This window comes from Triticum aestivum, chromosome 3B (genome assembly GCF_018294505.1).
Source record: "Triticum aestivum cultivar Chinese Spring chromosome 3B, IWGSC CS RefSeq v2.1, whole genome shotgun sequence".
In the NCBI taxonomy this organism is placed as follows: Eukaryota; Viridiplantae; Streptophyta; class Magnoliopsida; order Poales; family Poaceae; genus Triticum; species Triticum aestivum.
The window spans coordinates 223411495-223420677 of record NC_057801.1 but is presented as its reverse complement, the minus strand read 5'-3'; positions in this window follow the sequence as shown (position 1 = coordinate 223420677).

Here is a 9183-nt window from a genome sequence, read left to right as displayed (position 1 = left end):
ACTGTTTTGTACGGATGCCTTTCGGACTAAAGAATGCTGGTTCAACATTTGCAAGGGTAGTTCACGAAGCTTTTGAGCCACAGTTGCACAGAAATGTGGAAGCCTACATGGATGACATAGTGGTCAAGAGCAAGGACAAGGCAACCCTGATCCAAGATTTAGATGAGACTTTTGTAAATCTGCGTAAGATCAACCTCAAGCTCAACCACGAGAAATGTGTGTTTGGAGTCCCTTCTGGCAAGCTTCTCGGGTTCTTCGTATCTCAGCTGGAGATTGAAGCCAATCCCGACAAGATCAAGGCCATTGAGCAGATTGAAGCACCGAAGCGCGTCAAGGATGTGCGAAGGCTTGCCGGCTGCGTGGCTGCTCTCAGCAGGTTTATCTCTAAGTCTGCTGAGCGCGCCCTGCCATTTTTCAAAATATTGAAAAAGGCAGGTCCAATGAAATGGACTCCGGAAGCGGAGGTTGCGCTGCAGGACTTGAAGAGATACCTGTCCTCCACTCCGATACTTGTCGCACCTAAGCCGCAAGAGAAGTTGCTGCTATATATAGCAGCAACCAATCAGGTGGTTAGTGCTGCGTTAGTAGCAGAAAGGGAGGCGGATGATGAGCCAGCGATCACGGCAAGCGCGTCCAGCGACAAGCAGGGGGCCTCCCCGACAAGCTCTGGTCCCGACAAGGATGGATCTGTGCAGCCACAAGAAGAGAAGAAGAAGAAGATGGTGCAGCGCCCAGTCTACTTTGTCAGTTCCCTTCTGCAGGGGGCTAGGTCAAGGTACTCTAGTGTGCAGAAATTGCTTTTCGGCCTTCTCATGGCCTCGAGGAAGCTGCGCCATTACTTTCAAGCACATGAGATCACAGTTGTCACTCGCTTTCCGTTGAAGAGGATATTGCAGAATCCAGAAGCAACAGGCAGGATTGTCGAGTGGGCATTGGAACTGTCAAGCTTTGGCCTCAAGTTTGAGAGTACTTCAACTATTCAGAGCCGAGCATTGGCAGAATTCATAGCAGAATGGACGCCAACACCTGATGAAGAAATTCCGGAAACGAGCATCCCCGTCAAGGAAGCAAGAAAAGAATGGATCATGTACTTTGATGGTGCCTTCTCGCTGCAAGGCGCCGGTGCGGGCATGTTACTTGTCGCACCCACCGGAGAGCACCTCAAGTACGTGGTCCAGATGCACTTTCCCAAGGAGCAAGCGACAAACAATACTGCAGAGTATGAAGGTTTGCTTGCCGGACTCAGGATCGCCGCAGACCTTGGGATCAAAGACCTTGGGATCAAGCGACAAAGGAAGGAATAAAGTAAAGGGGATAACATAGCAAATACTGCCCAAGATAAAGTTATATTACAAAGATAACTTGCCGCGCTCTAATAGATTGTTCCCATAACATGTCTAGCTGCGGCAAGGAAAGGAAGAAACGGGCGGTCTAGTCTACGCGGCCGCCATCAACCCTCCTAATTTCATTCACCTTGTCCACAATGGGTGCGACAAGGGCCTTGAGCTCTTCAAGATCAGCACCCGTCGGCAGCTTCTTGAGGACGTTGGTGAGGTTGAGGCCTTGGTTGCGGAAGGCCACCTTCACCAACACCTTCTCCAGAACTATGGCGCAGATCGTGCGCGACTCGTCGGCCAGCTGCTTTGGGATCCTTTCCCGGAGTTGCTGGAGGGCCGTCGCCACGCCCTTGAAGAACAGAGTGAGCTTGGCGCTGGGCTGGAGGTTCTCGTCGGAGGAGTACCCGAAGCCCTCCATTTCCAGTTGCGCCAGCTCCTCGTCAATGACCGCGGCAATGTTCACGAGGCCCTCCGTCCAGAGCTCCCCAGTATCCCTGAAGGTGTTCTGGGTTTCGGCGGCCCTCGTTAGCAACGCCTCGTTGGCCTTGATTTCCTCCTTCAAGTCCTCCTCCCGCTTCTTGGCACCATCCAGCGTCTCAGTCAGTGTAGCCAGCCTCAGCTCGAGATCGGCATTGGAGTCCTTGGCGGCACTCAGCTCTTTGCCCCTCTCGAGGAGATGACCCTGCAGCTCATCGTGGGCGAGGGCGTCCTTCTCGCGCTCGCGCTGGAGCACGGCAAGCTCTTCATTCCTCGCCTTGAGATCGGCCTCTAGCTGCGTCACTTTCACCTCCAGCTCCTTCTTGGCGGCCTCGGCAGCAGCAGCAGCATCCTTTGCTTCCTTGAGGGCCCCGCCAAGTGTCTCCTCGCGCGCGGCAAGCTCCTCCTCATAGCTATCCAGGTTTACCTTCCGCTGCGTCAACTCGCCTTCCCGCGCGGATAGCTCCTCGGCGGCAAGCCGCTGTTACTCTTCGGCTTCTGCTTTCTCAAGGAGGAAGGCCTTCCGCGCCTCGGTAAGCTGCGCCCTCTCCTCTGCAATGGACCGGAGGCCCTCTTGGTTGCGGCTCTGGAGCTCCTCCGCATGCTTTTCAATGTCCACACCCGCCTGCGCGACAAGCGCTTCCCGGGACTCCAGTTTGGCTTGTCGGGCGCGGTAGAGTGATAGCAGCCTCCGCAGCAGCTGTTCCTCCTCAGGCTCGCCGCTGCTGCTGCTTGGCGCGTCGACCATTGTCAACCCAGCGGAGGCAAGCACTTCTCCATCGAAGATCTCTCCTTCAACCGGCGCCCTGGAGCTTGAATCCCAGGGGAGCTTGATGAAGACACCCTCACCGGCCTTCAAGTAGGCGCCGGGCTGGGGCTCTTTGGAGCCTGGCGCTGCGTCAGCGGCGGAGGGATCGGCGGTCGGCGTAGCGCCTTGCGCTCCTGCGGCCTCAGGGTCGTCAGTGCGATCGCCGGACCCCTCGCCAGCTCCTGCGCCAGCAGCCTTGGCGGCCTCTTCGCCGGCGGGATCATCACCGCCGGCCTCTTCTTCGGTGGCGGCGGCGTCGTCAGTGTTGCTGCGCGCGTTCTCCTCGCCGGTGGCCTCGGTCTCCATCGGCTCCGTGGATGGTGGATCTGAAGACAGGAAGAGGAAGAAAAAATCAAGCAAATATCCAAAAAGAAGATCAGAAGAAGAAGAACCCAAGGGAAGTTTTCTGACAAGAAGGATTACCTGTGCTGGGCTCTGTAGTCATGGGCTCCACCACCGGGGGATCGCTGGTCCCATCCCTTGCCGGAGAACTACCCCTTGCCGAGGACCTCTCCCTTGCCGGAGAGCGCTCCCTTGGCGGCGTAGTTGAAGCAGATAGCACCTCAGGAGCGGCTTCCGGTTGCTCCTGGTTAGCCTATTCTACTCCTACACAAGCAAACCAACAGACAAGATATCAGCAAAGAAAGAACACCTATGCGCACCCAACAGCGGGAAGTAAGACTATGTACTTACGCTGGGGGCTGCGCTGGGGGCTGCTTTGAGGAGTGGTTGCCGGGTCCGACAAGGTGGTCTCGGACGCGCCCTCTGTCGTTACGACGGGATCGTCCTTGATGACAACCACGGGGACCTTGGCTCTCTTCGCCGCTCTGTGGGCCAGAGTCCTGAAAAGGAACAAGGTTCAGAAGAAAGCAGATCAGATACAAGACAAGAAACATCAAGAATTGAAGAAATACAAACACAACACAGAAACTTACTCCTCTTCTTCCTCCTCGTCGGAGCTGAGCGCGGAGAGGTCGAAGTCCGGTACTCTTTCAGCACGACGAGGCGGAGGAGTAGGCTCCCTTGGCCGCTTGGCGGGAGCTGCGGCAGGATCAGAAGTGGCGGCCCAAGAGGACTCCGCTCCAGTTGCCGGCGCGGCATGAGATGCTCCCGCGGCAACGGTGCTTGTCGCGGTGGAGCGTGTCCTGGGACACGGTGGCTGTTGACCCGTCTGCCGCCCTGCTATGTCTCGGGTCCTGCGGAGGCGCCTTCTTGGTGGAGCTGGGGGCTGCACTGGGAGCTCCGCTTGCGGCAAGTTGCTTGAAGACGGCCGGCCGCTTGCATTCTCGGCAGGCTCGCTCGATTCGGCTTCGGACCCTCCCCCGCCGATGATTTCCCCGACAAGCTCGTCTCGATCGGCAAGGCTTGCCGCCTCGGCGGCCTCTGCCTCCTCCACAGTAAACCCAAACATGCCCGCGGCGGCGGCTGCCGCCGCCTCTTCCGCCCTGGTGGCGATGCGCCGCATCTCGTCTTCGGTGGTGTCGCGGGTGAGGCTCCTCTGCTCGTCAGAGCGGACCGCCACCTCCACCAAGCTATCGAAGAACTGTTGCACGACATCGTCGGCGGGCTCCTGCCAAGTTGGAATAATTCCATGCGAGTCGCACTCCGGCATCATTGCGCGGATGCGATCGAGCGAGGAGTTGTTGCACAATGGGACGACGCCCTGCGGCAGCCTGAACCACTCGGGATGATTGGGGTCGTGCTTCAACAGCTCCTTGAGCATCCCATCCAACTCCAAGACAGTGAAATTGAAGTTGAGGCCCGGGCGCAGCCTCATGATGTCCGCCGGGCCCCCGAACAGCCAGGTAGGTGTGGGGACCCCGACTCATAAGTCGTGATCACCGAATGCACGTGTACAGTGATCCCAGAGATCAATGCTCACTGAACACACAGAAGCTGAATAACAAGAGTCTTACATCCATACATACCGTATTACACAAGTAGGACAGTTATGGTCAAGTCTTGAGTACAACATCGCAGCGGAAATCTTCGTCGATAACTTGGACCCATGCCATCTGCCTTAACCCTACAGGCATTCTGACTGGGAAGCGTCCTAGCTCGCGTGTTCGTCACCGAAGAGTTCTTCATCACATCCTGTTCTTTCATGCAAGGCAATGAGTACTTTGAATGTACTCGCAAGCAACCCATGTTGGTTCAAGGTACAACAATGCATGACATAGGTAAATTTTGCATAAAGCTAGTTTTGAGTGCAATGACATGTTCAACATCCTATAAAGCATGCATCAAGAGGATTCAAGTAACTATGAGATCTGGTCACAGATATCAACATAAATAGAGTGGGCACCAACCCATCTCAGTCGTGTCAAGTCCTTTGACTTGACCCAAGTCATTTCCATCACCACACTCACACGGTTGAAAACCCTGGACATAGTTTAAGTAGCACCGCCCAACCGTCCTTGACCGTGGACACGGCTATTCGAATAGTTTTACACTCTGCAGAGGTTGCACACTTTACCCACTAGATCCGGGGAACTTCCATGTCATCCACGACCCGCGGTACCTCAAGTACCCGGGGTAAGCACCCGATCACCACCTTCCCCTAGACGACACTAACATGGAGTCCACTCGATTGGCAGTAACCCTCGTGCCCAACATTTCACATAACACTATCTTGGAGCCTTGCTCCCATACTTATCACATACCACTGGCACGGGGTACCAACGGTGTGTCCGGTGCCCTGTGAAAACAGTCATGGTCGCCCTACCTGGCACGACCCCGTCCCGAGAGAGCGCACCAACAACTCTCCCATCACTAGTAATGCGGGGCCCAAGCTAGTATTGGTCTAGGTACTCAATAATGCCCTTTCCCATATAAGGGTAGAGTGGTCGCGCATGTAAGGTTGGGACAGTCATCAAATCTTAAGTCTAATCCGTTTTCGAAAACAACACACACTTGCCTCGGTACACCACTTCGTCATCAAGTGGTTACCTATCTCATCATCTCCCTCGGGCATAAGTGGCACCCAATGGGGTTTTCAAAAGTCGTTTGAAAATATTTTGCTTCCATCACCATGCATATCCCCGTCCCTTTTGCGTAGCATCTACATTTGCATCCTATCTACTCCCACCGGCATAACCCTCATAAGAAGGTAGGGCCATGCACAATGCAAGTATCAACGAGGAATGTAACTGAGGCAACCAACCCACGTGGTTCACCATCTCACCATGATTCCGATGCAACAATAATAAAGAGCTATAAATGACATGCATATAAAAGGGGGTTTCATAGTCATGGTCAAAGGGCTGCTTGCCTGTTCCTCAGAGCCTTCAAGTCTTCTGGTCCTTCTCCAAGTACTCCGTCTACTTCGTCAACTAACATCGGAAACAAACACAATAAGCAACACAACAAGGCAAGAATAAATGTGCTCTAAAAATGTGAAGTTGACTTTTATTGGATACCTCTGGTCATATGAGGAATGACCAAAGTGATTTCATTGGAAGTGGATCAATGGATATCTCCGAACATTTCAATATGATGGAATCAAGAGGTTTATGGATTTGCTAGAAGTGTACAGAAATATATTTTTGGAAAATGAGCAAAGGCACCCACTTGACAGAGCATGATTCTAGAAGCATCTAGGAATTGGTTTCACTGGATTTGGAGTTCAAATGAATTTCGTATGAATTTGCAAAGCTGATAAATATGAAGAAATGGCTCAATAATTTATGTGGTACAAAAAGCATCAAGAAAAATGTTCATAAACTATGTTGTGAGCTTAGATTTATCTAGGAATTTGAACCATGGAATTTGGATCAATATTGAGCCCTCTGTGATTTTCTAAAGTTTATCATAGAATTAAGAAAATTGGGATTTGATAATTGTCTGTGAAGAAAACCTTTATGGAAAAATGTGCAAATTGCACCATGTGATAGATCAGGAATTTATGAACTTGTAGAAATTAGAATCATCAGATTTGGACTTAGAATAAATAATCTATGGATTTTACAATCCCACTGGAAAAGAATAAAAAGAATCATAGGCATTACCCTTATCCTGCGCGCCAGGCGAAGGATAGCAGTGGGCCGGCCCAGCTGCTCGGCTGCGCGGGTGCCAGGGGCGACGTCGAAGGCGTATTCCTTCAGGGCGCCTTCGCCGCGGGGAAGCGGGGAAGAGGCTGGTACGCCTTCACTTAAACGGGAGGGGCCCGCTGGCCGGTCGCTGACCTGCGGGGTCCATTCGCAGGGTCGTCGCCCTCCTCCCGCCCGCGACAGAGGAGGCAGAGGAGGCGGGGCCGAGCGCTTGCCGGCGCCCGTTCCGGTGGCTCCGGTCACCTCCGGCGACCACCCGGACTCCGGAGAGATCGGGAGGACGGGCCGCATCCACCTGGGGACCCGGTTTCTGCCAAGGAGCGCCAGAACGAACGAGGCCTCGGCCGCGGCAGGGACAGGCGGTGGCGGGGTTCGGCCCAGCAAGGAAGGCACGAGGAGGAGGGGATGGAGAACGGGGTGAGTTGGTGATGGTGATGAGAGGGTGCGGGAGTGTTCCTGGGGAAGAGAGAGGGGTCGAGGCCCACGAATTTAAGCGGCGGCCGGCGGCACTGCTCCGGCCGTGGAGGTGCAAGGAGAGCACAGGAAGGGCCATGGGTCGGTCAGAGGATGCGAGAGGGGGAGAGAGAGCAGTTTGAGACATGATAAGGCTCGGGGGTGGCCCTATACGGGCGCGGCCGAGAGGTGCCGTAGGCGGGGCGCACAGCCACGGCCCGGGGCATTGCCAGGGGCCAAACGGGCGCCTTGGGGCGTGTCTGAGGTGCGTGTGGGCGTGGTCCAGGTCAAGGGAAGGGAGAGAAGGAGCGGGGGAGCGTCAGGGCAGCGCGCGTGTGAGCATGCCCATTGGAGCTCTCGGGCGGCCGGCGCGCGTGCGAAAGGAGGCAGTAGGAGGGAGAGAGAGGAAGGGGACAGAGTGGTGGCGTGTTGCGGACGTCGAGGGGCATCGACTGGCGCGCTTGGGCGGCCCGAGGTGGACGGGAGTGCAGCGGCAGGGCTCGGCCGCTACTGTAGCACGCTCCAGAGCAGGCTTTTGGCCGGCATGAGCGCGTTTTGCGCGCTCTGCCGTGTCCACTTGTGTCTTGGAGCTTCCTTGGATGCTCTAGAGTGGTCAGGAGCTAGGTGGGGCGCTGCATATAGAAAGGAGAGAGAGAGGAGGAGTTGCCATGGGTAAACAGAGAGAGAAAGGGATGGGTTTTACCCCCAAATAATTGAGCTACTGAAGGAGGAGAGTTACTGGAGGTAGGAGATGGTCAGAAGAGGCTGTGGTAAAAAGTTGAGCTCCCCAAGAATAGTGGAAGGGGTCAAAATAGTGGTTTTTGCAAAATGCCAGAAGGTGTTTGATAAAGGTTTAGGCAAGTAGATGATTTGCATCTTCCATGAGACTCCATAGGGTGAAATGACACACATTATTAGGGCCTTCCACCAATTTGGAGATCATTTGGAGCAAGTTGACAAAGCAACTTTGGTAAACCCTAGAAATCAACAGAAATGGGCTTTCCAAGATTTAGCCATGCAAATCTATTCTCCTTGATGCAACACTTGGTGTAGTGGACTCATTTGTTCATGTGATCGTTCTCACAAAATTTGGAATCAAGGAGAGAAAGTTGGTAATGTAGAGTTGTTCAAATTTGATTCTGGTCAGAGAGGGTTTTGAGGCACTTTGATCAAGATATCCTTTTCTCCAACCTATGCCATTTGGTCTAGATGCATTATTAGACCATTGGAGCATGTGCACCAAGTTTGAGAACATTTGGACATGTTTGGCAATGTAAAGTTGCTCAAACTTCAAAATAGACAGAAATGGTTTTGAGGGGATTTGATGATGTTATCTTGTTCTCCAAGTCATGAGACTTGGCAAGATCATCTAATATGTCATATGTGACATGATAGAATTTTCCTGGAATTTTTGGAGAATATTTCCTTTGTAAATATTTCAAAAGCATGATATATCCAGAAAGGGTTTTTGAGGGATTTGACCAATATTTTGAACATGACCAGGTGTTGAAACTCTTATATATGGAAAACAAATGTCCACTGAGTTTCCCTAATTTTTGTCAAATATTTTTAAAACCATAAAATAATTTTCCCCCTATTAAAGACCATTTCTGGCCTTAATAAAAAGCTTTTAAATAAAATAGGAAAATAACTTTTAAAATTATATTTTTGTGGTTTATGGGTGTCCTGTATCTAATAGGAGTCAAATATATGTTTGGAAAGATTTTTACTGCCCTTAATTAAGTACTTGCAGTGGAAACCTCAATTTAGGGGTTTTTGAAAAACCTAATTTTTGAAAATACTTTTTGGCCAAATTATCTTTGCAAGAAATTATTTTTATATCCTATACACATGGCATGATCATTGGGAAAGGTTTTTGGAGCAAGGATATGAAGTATAGGAGTTGGAGGATTTATTTGATTTTTAGAGCACTTGCAAACAGCAGACAAAAATCAAATCAAGCAAGGACCAAAACACACAAAAGTTACTTGGAAACACTTTCAGGGTTGGGATGCATGGAAAGCGTTGTGCACATCAGGCAGCTCAGGTGGCAACTTCA